This window comes from Balaenoptera borealis (genome assembly GCF_965194805.1).
Source record: "Balaenoptera borealis genome assembly, chromosome: 21".
Classification (NCBI taxonomy): Eukaryota; Metazoa; Chordata; class Mammalia; order Artiodactyla; family Balaenopteridae; genus Balaenoptera; species Balaenoptera borealis.
In genome coordinates this window covers 27,817,057-27,831,099 of record NC_138880.1, presented here as the reverse complement: position 1 = coordinate 27,831,099, position 14,043 = coordinate 27,817,057, and the positions used below count along the sequence as shown (strand labels likewise).

At 42.5% G+C, this 14,043-nt stretch overlaps 1 long non-coding RNA gene across 1 annotated transcript; it reads left to right on the top strand.

The window, feature by feature from the left end:
- Nucleotides 1–4,865: 4,865 nt before the first annotated feature.
- LOC309619801 lies at nt 4,866–8,773 on the top strand. The gene is made up of 2 exons (XR_014239245.1): nt 4,866–4,946; nt 5,263–8,773. It is a non-coding gene; the product is annotated as an uncharacterized lncRNA (long non-coding RNA).
- The last annotated feature ends 5,270 nt before the right edge of the window (nt 8,774–14,043 follow it).

Sequence of the window (14,043 nt, the reverse complement as noted above, 5' to 3'; positions counted from 1 at the left end):
GGAGGGCACAGAGCTCCCACACCCGCTTGCCTGGCACCTCGACCTGCTCACAGCCCAGAAGCTCTCTGGACCCCATCCTCTTGGGTTTTTACGGAGGCTTCGTTACACAGGCGTGTCTGATTAAGTCATTGGCCATTGGTGACTGATCCAAGCTCCAGCCCCTCTCTTCCCTCCCCAGAGGTCAGGGGTGAGGCTGAAAGGTCCCATCCTCTAATCACCAGGTTTGTTCCGCTGGCCACTGGCCCCATCCTTCAGGGCTTTCCAAAAGCCACCTCATTACCATAAGCTCAAGTGTGGCTGAAAGGGGCTTGTTATGAATAACTGAAGACATTCTTCTGTTGTTATCACTTAGGAAATCCCAGGAGTTTTAGGAGCTTTGCAAGAGAAATGATGGGGCATCTTCCTGGCAGGAGAGGGGCCTCTTCTCTAGATTCAAGCTTGGGGAACACTGGTCCGAGGCCAGCTGTTGGAAAGGGACACCAAGGACCAGGACGGAGAGCTCGCCCTGGGGCTGGGGATCTGTGTGGGAACCTCCACACAAGGAGGACCTGAGGTGGCACCGAGGATGCTGGCACCACGGCTCGTGACTTGGGTCTCAGTCCCCTTTAGACCTGCCGTTCTGGTCTGAAAGCGTGTTCTGAGAGTGAACACGACGCTGGTGCGGGTGGGGTGGAGGGTCCACGCGAGGGGACAACTCGCCTGGGGGTCGTCCTGTGTCCCCAGCTCTCTGAGCTCTTTCCTCTCCTCCACTCAGCTGTTGTGAGGAGACGGTCATTCTTATTTCACCAAATGTGCTTTGACCTGATACTTGCCTCTAGGTTTATTAGGACTGAACTGCCTTCCCGTTAGGTACTGCAGACCACCGCTCCTGCCACCGCGGAGGGGCCAGGCCCTGTGCCCTCCCCTGTGGGACCTGGCACGAGGGTGGCCCACAAAAAACACGCAATAAACACTGGTTCCCTCAATGAATTACTGTTCTTTGTGGATCTGCAGGTACTTTGGGAGCTTCCCATGCATGATAATAAATTTGGTTTTGTGGTATTTCTGATGCCTTCAACAGCTGTTGAGTAAACTAAGATTTGGGTTCGCATTAATCTCATAGAATGTTTTTTAAAAGAAGATATATTAATGAGATGCCTTACCCAAATGTCATCCCATTAAGGCACCATTTTCGAAAATGTCAGGTGCAAGTCAGCATGATCGCCACAGTATTTAATTTTGGGTTCATTTCTTTTATCTTAAGACAAAATGTGTATTTCTTCTAGAAGGCATTATAAAAAAAATCAAAATCAAATATGTATGATTCACTCTCCTTTAATTCCAGTGGACATACCCCCAAGATATACACTGCCATCCTTAAAGTTAGAACATCTTCAGCAATACACGCAACAGCTGATTCCTCTCACTCTAAAACTTAGTAAATCTGTTAGAAAATACTAAATCTTGGCAGCCTCACTAGCAGGTTTTAATGTGCTTATGAATTGACTAAAATTAAGTTGAAATTATTTTAGGGGATTCTAAGCTGATAGTGTAAGTTAAATTCATTTGAAGGATAATGATGTGTCAGAGGTAAACCACACAGAATATTATTTAAATTGATAGGCACATTTAATGCTTCATTTCAGTATTTTTGGTTTAGATTCAGCATAGAACCGCAGTCAGACAAATGGTAATGAAAATATTATTGGAATAAAATTGGGAGAACAGGAGTGTTTTTCAACATAGTAGGTGGGCAGTCACAAAAGGGAAAATGCTGAAACAATGCCACAGACTGTTTTTTTTTAAGAAAAGTGAAAACTGAACATGAAGGTACTTTTCTTCAAAGTCACATTTGGAATACACTTAGTTGCACTTAGGCATTTGCCAGATTTAACATTTGTCTTTTAAAGCCTCAAGTTCCTGGCATAATTAAATTATTCTTTGGACTATGTGAACTAGAGTAGCAATAGTTTTTTAAAAATTCAAATGTAATATCCAAATATTTTTTGAAGTTAGTATCCATACTGTATGTGCCTGTGAAATGTTTAAAATCTGCATCTTAATCTTCAAAGTGAAAAAGGTGATTCCTCATCTCTAGGAACATCGCTGGCAGAAGAATTAAATTTTGTCTAAGCAGCAGATGCACGAAGTAACAAGAATCCACAGAAACATTTCTGGGAAGAGCAAACAGTAGGCGCTCTGCCCTAATTGCTGGGGCAGCCTGGGCCGAGCAAGCGTCCTCACTGGTCCGTTGCTTGAAGCCCTTCTCACCTCCGGACTGGCCTCAGCCTGAGAGGCCGCCCTGCGCCAGCCCCTCCCCTACCCGCCTGCATCAGTGCGGGTCTTTCATGCACTTATGACAAAAGAGCTACATTAGTGATGTTTTCACATCTCCTCTCCATTTTTCTCCCCGAGACCTTATGGACAAAGGTGCTTTTGTCTGTTCACTGAATCCCTGTCACCAAGAATCGTACTTGGAACCTTTAGACATTCCACACATGGCTCCGGAATGAATGCACAAGTGAGTGAGTGAATATGGCAAAAAATCTAAACAAATTAATGTATTTGAAATAAACACAAAGATTCAGTTTTCTCAGTCTGTTTCACTGATTGTCACCTTGACTGATGAACGCATAAAATTAACAGGTCTACTTTAGGACACACAAGCATCGTCCTTCAGTGAGACAGAGCAGCAGAAGGGGCCCAGAGGACACCCTGGTGCCCACGAAGGGCAGAGGGAGGGGGGGATGCGTTCACACTCGTTCAGAGACAAACCGACCACAGCACCACATGCAGTGCGAAGGTTGCTGGGTTATCAGCAGCTTTTCTCACAAAGGGGGAGCCACAAAGCAGGGTGGGAGCAGAACAGGAGAGAATGTGGGTGCGTGGGGAGGGAAGGGAGGTGGCAGGGAGCCTTGGAGAGCAGAGAGGGGAGGGATGGGGTCCTACCGAACCCGTCAGACGTCTCCTCCCTTCTTTTATTATTTTATCTTCCTAATCTCTGGCAGTCAACCTCTGTGCTCCTCATCCCTGACGATACGGTATAAAATGCTCCGTGGGCCCTTCTAATCTTGTTACATATACACTTAAATGAGGGCGGCAAAGATGACCGGGTAAACGGAGCAGCAGAATAACTTTGGTTCTGGGTCGTCCACCTGAAAACAACCCCCCAGCAGGCACCGCGCCCTCTGCAAGCGGAAGCGCAAACACGCCCTGACCGACGGCCTGGGTCCCGGGCGGCGCCTCCAAGCACGTCCGTCTCTGCCCGTCTGTCCATCCTTCCTCTCCCTCCATCTGCTCACTGAGAACATCCTGGAGGGGACACGGCACACCGGCCCCACTGCAAATAGCCTCCTCTCTGTTCTGTACCCCTGGTTAGCACGGCACTGACCCCCAGCATGGAACAGACCCTGCCTTTCCTATGACCCTGGGTGGCTCTCGGGCAGCCAAGGCTGGGAGGCAGCTCCGGCCGCAGCTGTCCCCGGGGCCCGTGGGCGAGGATGGGCTGGCGGCAGCCTCGCCTCATCCCTGGCTGGTCCTATCTGAGCCATCAGTCAACACGGCAGAGAAGCTCGCCTCCTGGTGAGCAGGAAGGCTGCTGAGGGTGCTTCTGGACTTTGGAATGACAGTTCACACTGAACGTTACAACGTTCTGCATGATGGAAAGAATCCCATGACAAGGCTTTTTTCCTTCTTTCTTTTTCGCTTTTAACAAAATGCGTGCTGGAGGAATGCAAACTCTGGGTGTAGCTGCAGTGGGGCTAAGAGCACCTCTGTGACTTCTGTGATGGAACACAGGCACTGGCGTCCCACATTCTACTGAGAATAAATGACTACTAGGCTAGTCTCAAGTATCCCAGTGCACTTATGTCCCACTGACTGAGTCATTTACTTTATAGTTTCCTTAAAATAATAAGGAAAAAATAACTGGAAAAGATATCTAGCCTTTTCACTGCAAATGTCTGGGTTCTAGTTTCAATTCTAATCAAAAGTGTACACATCAAGGCTGTCCTGTGAATGTGAAGGGGGCTGGGTACCTGGGGTGAGACCTCTTCTCTCCTTCCTAAAGAGGATGCTGTGGACCTGCGCTGGCAGATGAAAAGCATCCACGGAGAGACTGGCTTCTCAAGTGACGTAGTAGTGACCCATAGTGTGACACAGGGACGAAGGACCCAGGAAGCAGGGAGAGCTGAGAGTACAAGAAAAGGAACAAAGAAACAGTAAAAGAACCAGGAGGATTGTTTCTTCCCAGAGTCTGAATCTGCGAAAACAAAGAGGTTGATCCTAGTTTTATAACACACTTCAAATTCCACAATTTTGGTGTCTTTTCTAGTAACACTGGATTTAGCTTCTCTTTTTCTGCACAAGTGTTTTATCTGGGGCAACAGTCAATGGATGGAACTCCTTGTCTCTCAGCAATACTTCAACGATGGAGCCTCCCCAGATTAAAACTAAAGACTCAACAACTAGAATATTTATTTAGTAGTTTAGGCTTAATTTCTTACATCAGGAATTAATGTTTTCCCTCAATTTAAGTAATACTGATTTTAAATTACCTATATTTAATCGTATGTGTTAATTCTTAAGTTTCCCATAATTAACTAGCATTTGCACATAAAAAAGGATTTTTTTTTTCTTAGCTAATATCTCAAATCCCTAGCATAGTGTCAGGGCCATAGTAGGTGCTCAATAAATATATGCTGGGAAATAGAAAAAAATATAATAAACTAAACTAAATAAAGTTTTCAATGACCTACAGCAAGGAGCACCAGGAATACAGGAGAGTGGGGTACGTACGCTTGATTACTTGTGGCAACAAGAAAAACCGCACACTGAGGGAACCATGGGTGTGTCCATAAATTGGGATAGAAAGGGTTTATTAATAAGATTGGGGCTCATGTAAGGTAATCTGGGAGAGGGAGGGAAGCAGGGCTGTTCCCTGGACTGGATGCTCTCAGGAAGTAGAGGTAATTCTTTTTTTTTTTTTTAAATTAATTAATTAATTTATTTGTCTGTGGCTGTGTTGGGTCTTCATTTCTGTGCGAGGGCCTTCTCTAGTTGTGGCAAGCGGGGACCACTCTTCATCGCGGTGCGCGGGCCTCTCACTATCGCGGCCTCTCTTGTTGCGGAGCACAGGCTCCAGACGCGCAGGCTCAGTAATTGTGGCTCATGGGCGCAGTTGCTCCGCGGCATGTGGGATCTTCCCAGACCAGGGCTCGAACTCGTGTCCCCTGCACTGACAGGCAGATTATCAACCACTGCGCCACCAGGGAAGCCCTAGAGGTAATTCTTGATCCGGTATCTCATCCTCACAGATGAACCTTATCTGTGAGGCCTAGGGATGAAGTGGGACTAAATCTATAATTAGAAAAGAAGCACTGGATACTCCTATTACCCAGGATGGGCTGCTTGGTCATATTTGTGGTTTGACAATGCTCACGCTTTTGATATGTTCAGATGTGATTATGGTTATATTTGTTTCTAGGGCTGTCATAACAAAATTCCACAGACAGCGGGGCTTAAACAACAGAAGTTCATTTTCTCACAGCACTGGGGGCTGGATGTCCAAGATCAAGGTGTCAGCAGGGCTGGTTTCTCCCGAGGCCTCTCTCGGTGGCGTGCAGACAGACAGATTCTCGCCGTGTCCTCACATGGCCTTTCCTCCGAGAGCACACGTCCCTGGTGTTGCCTCCTTTTCTTAAAATGTCGCCAGTCCTATTGGATTAGGGCCTCACCCTCATGGCCTCATTTTACCTTAATCGCCTCTTAGAAATCACCTCCAAATATGGTCACATGCTGAGGTCCTGGGGTCAGGGCTTCAACATATAGATTTGAGGGTGGAGGTTATGTTCAGTCCTCAACAGTAGTGAGTCTGATTTTTGATCCATCACAGAATGGTTCTATTTCCTGTTGGCTTCTGTGAAATTGTTCATTTCCAAGAGGTCGGTGTCCGGTTCTGCAATTGCATTCTGAGGGTCATTCCGAGGAGCTCAGCCCTTTCAATTTCCTCTCCCAATAATCTCACAAGCATCATGTTCACCGCATTAAAATATATCCCCTTAAATCTACAGTTGTGTCTAGTACCTGCGACCAGATTCTCACTGATTTTCCCAATGAAGACTTTCCAAGGTCAGGTTTCCTTGTGGAGTCTCCAGGCTGGCAGCCTCTATGCTTCTTGAGATTTCCCTGCCCTCATCTTCCTCATGGTTGATGGGTGTGTATTTTCCATGCATATTTCTAACTCTCACTAGGCTTTAAGTTGCTTTAAGAAGAGGGGCTCCATTTTATTTATCTTTGCGATTTTAATCTCTCAATGCTTTGCTTACAATAAAGCTCCATCAAGTACTGAATAAATAATATAAAAACAGTCTTTATCAGCATATATTACACATCAGTATTTCTTAACTAATTTTGATAATATCATAGTTTTTTTTTTGCAAACATGCCTTAAGGATTAAAATAACCTCTTCATATCAGACATTAAAATCAACTCCCATTATTTTCAGTATAAAGAATCTTTAATTTAAGATGATTCGTTTTCCAAAAGCTTTTGTGTAATTTGAAAAATGAGACAGATAAAAGAGAAGGCAATTTCTCATGGAAACAATACAAAGAAGGCTTCTAGGTTTAGGCTTACCTCAATTTAGGGAAACTCAGTCTCTGTAGTATTGCTAGAAATTCGGCTCTCAGAATAGGAGCAAAGGAGGCGGGTAAGCAGCAGCCGTGATCTGACTGGGTCACTGGTGAGGAGACCCAGATGCAGGGCCACACCAGCAGGGGCTCCTGGCCAGCCTGCAGGTTCACAGTCTACTCATGCATAGCATGGCAGAGGTCACCTCCACAACCTTTACTCAAGTGTAAGCGCCGTCATTTTGTACTCCTAAATGAACCTGTGTGTGTACCTGGGCTAGAGCACCGAGCTGCGGGCAGGCGCACCAGGGCTAATTCTGCCCACTGCAGGGATGGGAAGACATTTGTCCAAGGCTCCAGCTGTGGTCATTTCAGGGCTGACTTTTCAACTTTCGTGAGATGAGATTGGAGGAGATGTGCCCTCAGGACGTTTAGCAGTCCCCTAAAGAAAACAAGGATGCCAACAATAAAAACAATTTTGATTTTCTACTTCTCCTTTTTCGGGCACTATTGTCTCTTAGAAAGAGAGAAAGATAGCTATGATGGAGTCTTTGGTTTTCCCTTCTTAAAATTAAAAGAAAATGAAAACAAAACAAAGCCAGAGGCTGTTGTTTCCTGAAGCAGAAAATTAAGAGTTTATGATTCTGAAAAAAGAGTCTGTGATTCTGAAAAGGAGAGCAACTCTTTTCTTTGGTTCTAGTGGGAGAGAACCCTGTCTCCTCCTGAGAGGGGCTATTTTCTTTGAAAACTGATTTGCTAACTTTGTTCTTGAAAACTGAGTTGGATTAGGAGTTTGGCTATCTAGTTCCAGAATGCCTGTTAACACCAGTTACTGAACAGGAGGTAAAAGTGACGGAATTCAGAATAGTAAGAAAACTGAAGATGAGGTTTGGCAAAGGGATTTCTCTTGATAGGAGATCTTCCTGCTTTATGTATCTCATTAATTCATTCAAATATCTACTAAGAACCAGGTGAGGGCAGGCCATGGAGCTACCGCCAGACTTTCAAAAATAATGAGGTTAATCCTCTTTCCTACCATTCAGAGCAGTGGTAGAAAGCGCTACCACTTTCCTAATTTCCAGATTCCTAAACAGGCTGCAGGATATAGGGACTTACCTACTAGTTGGCCTCTGAACACAGAATATCGACGTGAACTTGAACTAGATGTCCCACCACTTTGGGCTTGGTGTTTTCGGTACAATGAGGTCGTTGTTTAAAGCAGAGGACCTCTGATATCTCATATCTCTAGGATTCCTGAAATGAAATAAGAGAAGAAAGTCCTATATCGAGTAAAATAACACAGATATTAGTAATTGGGACCATGTGACATCACTTTAAAAGTTTTAGAATTCACTCTCTCTAGTATTTGAAATGCTTTTATTTATTTGATATTTCGATTGTTTCTTCTTCTACTTAAATAATTATTTATTTGTTTTGGCAAACTCTAAAGCATATACACATTTCTCAAGACCCTTCTTGTTTATCAGGAATACTGATTTTCCAAGAGAGCTTTCAAGCTGGCTCTCGCAAGAAGCATAACAGGGGATTTCACCCAGGTCTCTGGGAGCACACTCAAGAATCTTCTGGAGTTCTACCTTGGGAAGGACCACAGCTACCTGCCGGCACCAAAAATGGCGGCCCTTACCTCAGGGAGGTCTGCATTTAACTGCTGCTCTACCCATCAGAATCTGTTCTCACTGTCAGCTTGCTTTTTTCTTTCACCAGAGTTTCAGAAATGCCTCCACATTGTTCACATGGTAAACATATTTGACATTCGCTCTGAAGAAAGAATAAATCAGTGTATTCAGCATATCACACAATATTTAGAAAATAGATTTGTTTTCCCTCTTGCGGACTTTGAAGTCAGAAATATACAAACGGCTGTGAAACATCTAACTGCCATCGAAGGCCGTTTTCTCTGAGGGAAAAAATGAGTGTGCTTTTACTAAAACAAGTTAAAGAGTGATTGCCAAAGAGCATTGGGTGGAAACTCGCCTTTCAACTCTGTGGTACCTTTTTCATCTCTACTGGAAACTGGATTAACTCAAAGGTTTTCCTTTCTCTTTTCTCGTTTTTTTTTTTTCCTATTTATATTTCTAAGACCCTGAGCAAAGTCTTTCATCTGAAAATTCACAGACTAACCTCCTTAAAATGCATGGCAGAAGATCTGAATATCCATTTTGGCAGATGTTCCTACAATTTCCTCTGTTCAGTGCTATTTGAATTCTTCTCAAATCAGTTCAAAGAAGTTCTACAATATACAGTATGCTTAGAGTCCCCAAGACTGAACCGCAGTTTTGAAGTCTCATATTCGTTAAATGGGCCACATACATGGCATGAAACAGAATGGGAAATTTGACCAGGAACAGTAGGAAATAATCTAAATCTTACAACCCAAACCAAGGAATCTTGTTTGATATGGAATATTTTGGAGCTGACTCTTATTATCTATTTGTCAAGTTTGAAATAGTATTATTTTTTAAAATACTGAAAGTTCTACCAATTAGATTTTTTTGTTATCCTGTAGACGGAGGCCAACCAGAATTACGACAATAATTTTTAAAAGGATATTGAAATTAGCCCCGTATGCACCACCTAGTTCAAAGAAATTCGACAATTTTATTTTACTTCTATTCTATTCTACCCTAACTAGCTTACACTAATCAGGTGCTCAGTGTGTTCAAGGCAAAACACTGGAAATTGTAGGAAAAAAGGGATTATTATAACACTACCTGTCAGAAAGTGAGTATTTTTATGTTTCTGCATGGTTAGAGCATTCTGAACAAATTTACTGGGACCTTGGTTAAAGGATAAGCCTGGAAGCTGCTGAATCACTGGTAAGGGACCTGCCTCCCTGAAGGTATGTGTTTACAGTTCAAGGAGGATGAGATTTGGAGCCATGTGGACAGTCCTGAGGTTGTAAACTCAGAATGCTTGTCCCGTCTCCCTCTGAAGACATTTATTTATATTCTGAAGAGTGAGAATCCAGGACCCCACCCCTTCTCTTCTGAAGAAAAGTGTTTACACCAGGAAGCAAAGGTTTTCCTCCCTTTATGAGAGGCGAGGGGTGGCTTACAGGGGGTGCCTCTCCCATGTGCACTCCCAGCTTCATGTTTTTGGGATTTCTCACCTATGGCAGGGACCCTGATACATGCAGGGTAACAACAGGTTCTCATCACGAAACCCCAGACATGGGACAGATTGAGAAAGGAAAACCTGTGTAGTTACAGCTCTAAGTAGTAAATTATAGTCTATCGCTGGATCAGAAACCATGTGTCCACTTTCAGGATAATACAAATATATTGATTGAGTGACTGATCAATAGATGAATGATAGGTTGGATAGATAGATGTTGGCTCCGTAAGTGGAGAAATAAACATCAAAGAAGGCAAATTTTAAGTGTCCTAAGAAAAATGACTAACTGTTTTGGAGGAGATTTAAGGAAGGTTAAATTACAAACGGTAGAGGGCAATCTGAGGCGGTGCCTTGAAGTCATTTGCTTTTTCCACTGGCCTAGAGTGCTAACAAGAGTCCTAGGACTAGCTCGAGGGTGGAGGAATACTCATCCAGATGGGGGGATAACCGGAGCAAAGCAGGGTCAGGGCCGCTGCAGAGTCTGCAACACAGCACGGTATCTACGGAGGAAAGGGCAGAACTAGAGGCCACGTTTGAATCACATGCTGGAGAAGCACATGCAGTTTTGAATAACTTGGGAGCTATTTCAGGTTCTTCAAAGGAGAATGACATGATCAGAGATTTTTTTTTTCCTTAAAGAATTTATCTGGCATATCCAAATGAACATGGCATTCTATAGGCTTATGTGTGTTATTTAACTAAAAATTAAATATCTATTTCAAGTTAACCCCCAAAATTATCTGATCTTTTGTGTCTGTTCAATCACCTAATGCTTTCAGAAGAAACCCATTTTGAGGTCAGTTGCTGAAAAACACTCTGAAAGGATATTGACTCACCTCTCAAAATGTTTTGAACCCAACTGAACTGCAAAATTATCAAATTCAGAAATGTCTAACAATTAGAGTTTATCTCTTCCAACAGTCTGCGTTGTTTTGTTAGGGCTACCATAACAACACACCACAGACAGGGTGGCTTAAAAAACAGAAATTTATTTCCTCACGGTCTGGGGGCTGGACGTCCAGGGTCAAGGTGTCAACGGGGCGGGGGAATTCTCTCGTGTCTTCTCCCAGTTTGCAGATCTTGCTGTGCCTTCACGGTCTTTCCTCTGGATCCATACCTGGAGTCTCTTCTTTTCCTTTAAGGACGTCGGTCATTTGGGATTTGGGACCACCCTAACTTAATCATCTCTCTAAAGACGGGCTCATGTTCAGTAACCTCGGAGGGGGTTAGAGCTTCAACACATGAATTTTAGGTAGGGGGAGAGTGCACAATTCAGCCGATCACAGTCTCTTGTGTATTTAAAATCCTTAAGCCCTGTCTCCTGAAATCCCCTAGCCAATCTTTCCACAAATACAGCGTTGTCCTTTGCTAGAGTGCTTGTCACTCTGGCATAATTCATACCATTTTACATCTAAACCTGATTTGCATTTTGAAGCATGAGTGGAAGGAACAGAATATTGCAATTCAGTAGGATGCTAAGAGTCTCTTTTTTTGTCTGTTAAATCTTTTGTTTTGGTCCCTTTTCTTCTGACATGTTATCTGAGGCTTGTTGGCAAATGGACAGACAGATTTTCCATGGAAGTGTATGAATCGTCTTCAAGGGATATGTAAAAGAAAATAATTTTCCAACTTTACAAACATCAGGGTTTCGGAACATTTGGTTTAGATTATGATAAAATAATTTATGAGAGTAATTTTCTTTTTCAGAACCTCTGTGTGGGTTGCCTTTATTTTTCAGCCTCTCTACTGATGAAAATATTATAGTTATTTAAAACCCTCTGTTCACTCCCAAATTAAGAGATCCTTTGTGTAGACCCCTGTGTATATTGTATAAACTGACAGATATATACCTAGTGCCTGAATCAACTACATGGCAGGTGATCAGGAAGAAGAATTGGTCTCTGCCTTAAAGTAACCTATCGCCTCGTGGCATGCGAAAAATCATTATGAAATTCCCTAAAGCAACAAAAATTACTTGCAAACGAGTAGTTTTCATTAAGTTACTAAGGGCCTCATTCTTATGCTGGACAGAAGCCTTATGAATTAAAAAATGCAAGTTATCCACTTGGAAATGAAAATGAATCTATTTTATCTCAGTGTGTTTGCAAACAAGTGCTTCTCTTATAATATGCGACTGTACAGAACCTGGGAAGCACCCAAGGCAGAATCTGAGGAGGGAGGCGCATCTGCTGAACTCCATCAGAATAATGAGCGTAAATGGCGTGTTCTCTGCCAGGTGGTTGGGGGCATTTGACCAAGACCATCAATTACTTAGTGACATTTTTCAACATTTATAAATCTTATTGTTTAAGTTTCCAGGGAAATCGTTTCCCAGGTTTGGAAGAAGAAAAACCTCCAAGAAAGAAAAGCACTTGTTTTCCCTGGGATCTGCTATAAAAAGTATCAATTATGGGAGGACCGCCCAAACCCAGGAGGAGCTGCAGGGTACAACAGTAGGCTGGTACAGAAGATAGAAGATGTCTGGATTGGAACCAAATAATCTCTGGACCTCGGTTTTCACTTCTTAGGCAATGGATTTAGAGAATTTCAAACACAAGAAAGTTAAATATTAATGAAAGGGAACCACATGTCTTCTGTTTCTGGCCACAATGAAGTAGCCAGTATCACACTCAGCCTCTTGAAATAAATAACTATGAAACCTGGACAAATATGTATAATAATTGTTTACAGGAGATGGACAACTACCTAGGCAGCCTGCAAACGTGGAGAGAAGGCTTGGTGAGCCACAAGCTCCGCTTGGAGATGCTTTCTGAGTCAGGAAGGCACAGTCAATGTGGAAAGCAGCTGTCTCACTGGGTGAAGATGACAAAGACCAGAGCAGTGAGGTTCTAGCACAGCTGGGATTTGGGGGGAAGAAGTACTTGAAAAGGGAGCATCATGAGGAGGGAATGGCAAAAGTCTACGTGGAAATTCGTCTTCAGCCCTTGACGGACTCCTGAGCTGCACGCACAGGAGGTCCAGGACACCTGGGGGACGTGGCTCCCAGGAGAAGGTGAGATTCCAGAGCCCTCACCTGCTGGAGAGACACTGCAGTTGGTGTCCAATCAGACGGGAAATTTTGTTGGCTATTCTGAGAATCTATAAGGTAAATATTGACATTGCTAAAAGGAGACAGAATTCCACAATTGTAGTTGGGAATTTTAATACAAGCACCACAAAATTGACAGAACAAGTAGATAAAAATCTGTTAACTATATAGCTCTGAACAGCACTATGAACAACCTTGTTGATATGACATGATATGATATGATACATATACACACATATACATATATAGGTGTATGATATATACCAAACCCAATAATTATAGAACTCGAATTCTTTCCAAATGCTTTTAGAGCATTTACTAATATTTTCCATATGCTGATTCTTAAAGCAATCCTCAACAAATTTCAAAGGATTGAAATCATTCAGACCTTGGTTTTTGACTAAGGTGGGTTAAACAGATAAGGGGAAGTTCACCCACAGATTAGAAATTAAACAATACATTTCTAAATAAGTCATAATTAAAAATTCAAAGCAAAGTTTAGAAAAATAATTTAATGAATCCTAATGAAATTTCAAAATATCAGTATGGATAGAAAAAAGTAAATTAATGCTCAGAGGGAAATTTATTAACAATAAATATATAAGAAAAAGATAAATGTCTAACCTTCCATCTCAAGAATCTAGAAAAATGGCAGTAAACAAAACATAAAGCATGTATAATTAAGAAAATAGGATAAGAACAGAAATCAATAAAATGGGAAAATAAATGAATGCTACAAAGGAAACCATAAACGAAATGAAAAGATAACCTATGGAATGGGAGAAAATATTTGTAAACAATGCAACCCACAAGGGATTAATTTCCAAAATATTCAAACACTTCATACAGCTCAATATCAAAAAAACTAACAACCCAATCAAAAAATGGGCAGAAGATCTAAACAGACATTTCTCCAAATAAGGTGTATAGATGGCCAACAGGCACATGAAAAGATGCTCAACATCACCAAGTATTAGAGAAATGCAAATCAAAACTACAATGAGGTATCACCTCACACTGGTCAGAATGACCATCATCAAAAAGTCTACAAACAATAAATGCTGGAGAGGGTGTGGAGAAAAGGGAACCCTCCTACAATGTTGGTGGGAATGTAAATTGGTGCAGCCACTAGGGAAAACAGTATGGAGGTTCATTAAAAAACTAAAAATAGAGCTACCAGATGATCATGCAATCCCACTCCCAGGTATATATCCAGAGAAAACTAGAATTTGAAAAAATACATGCACCCC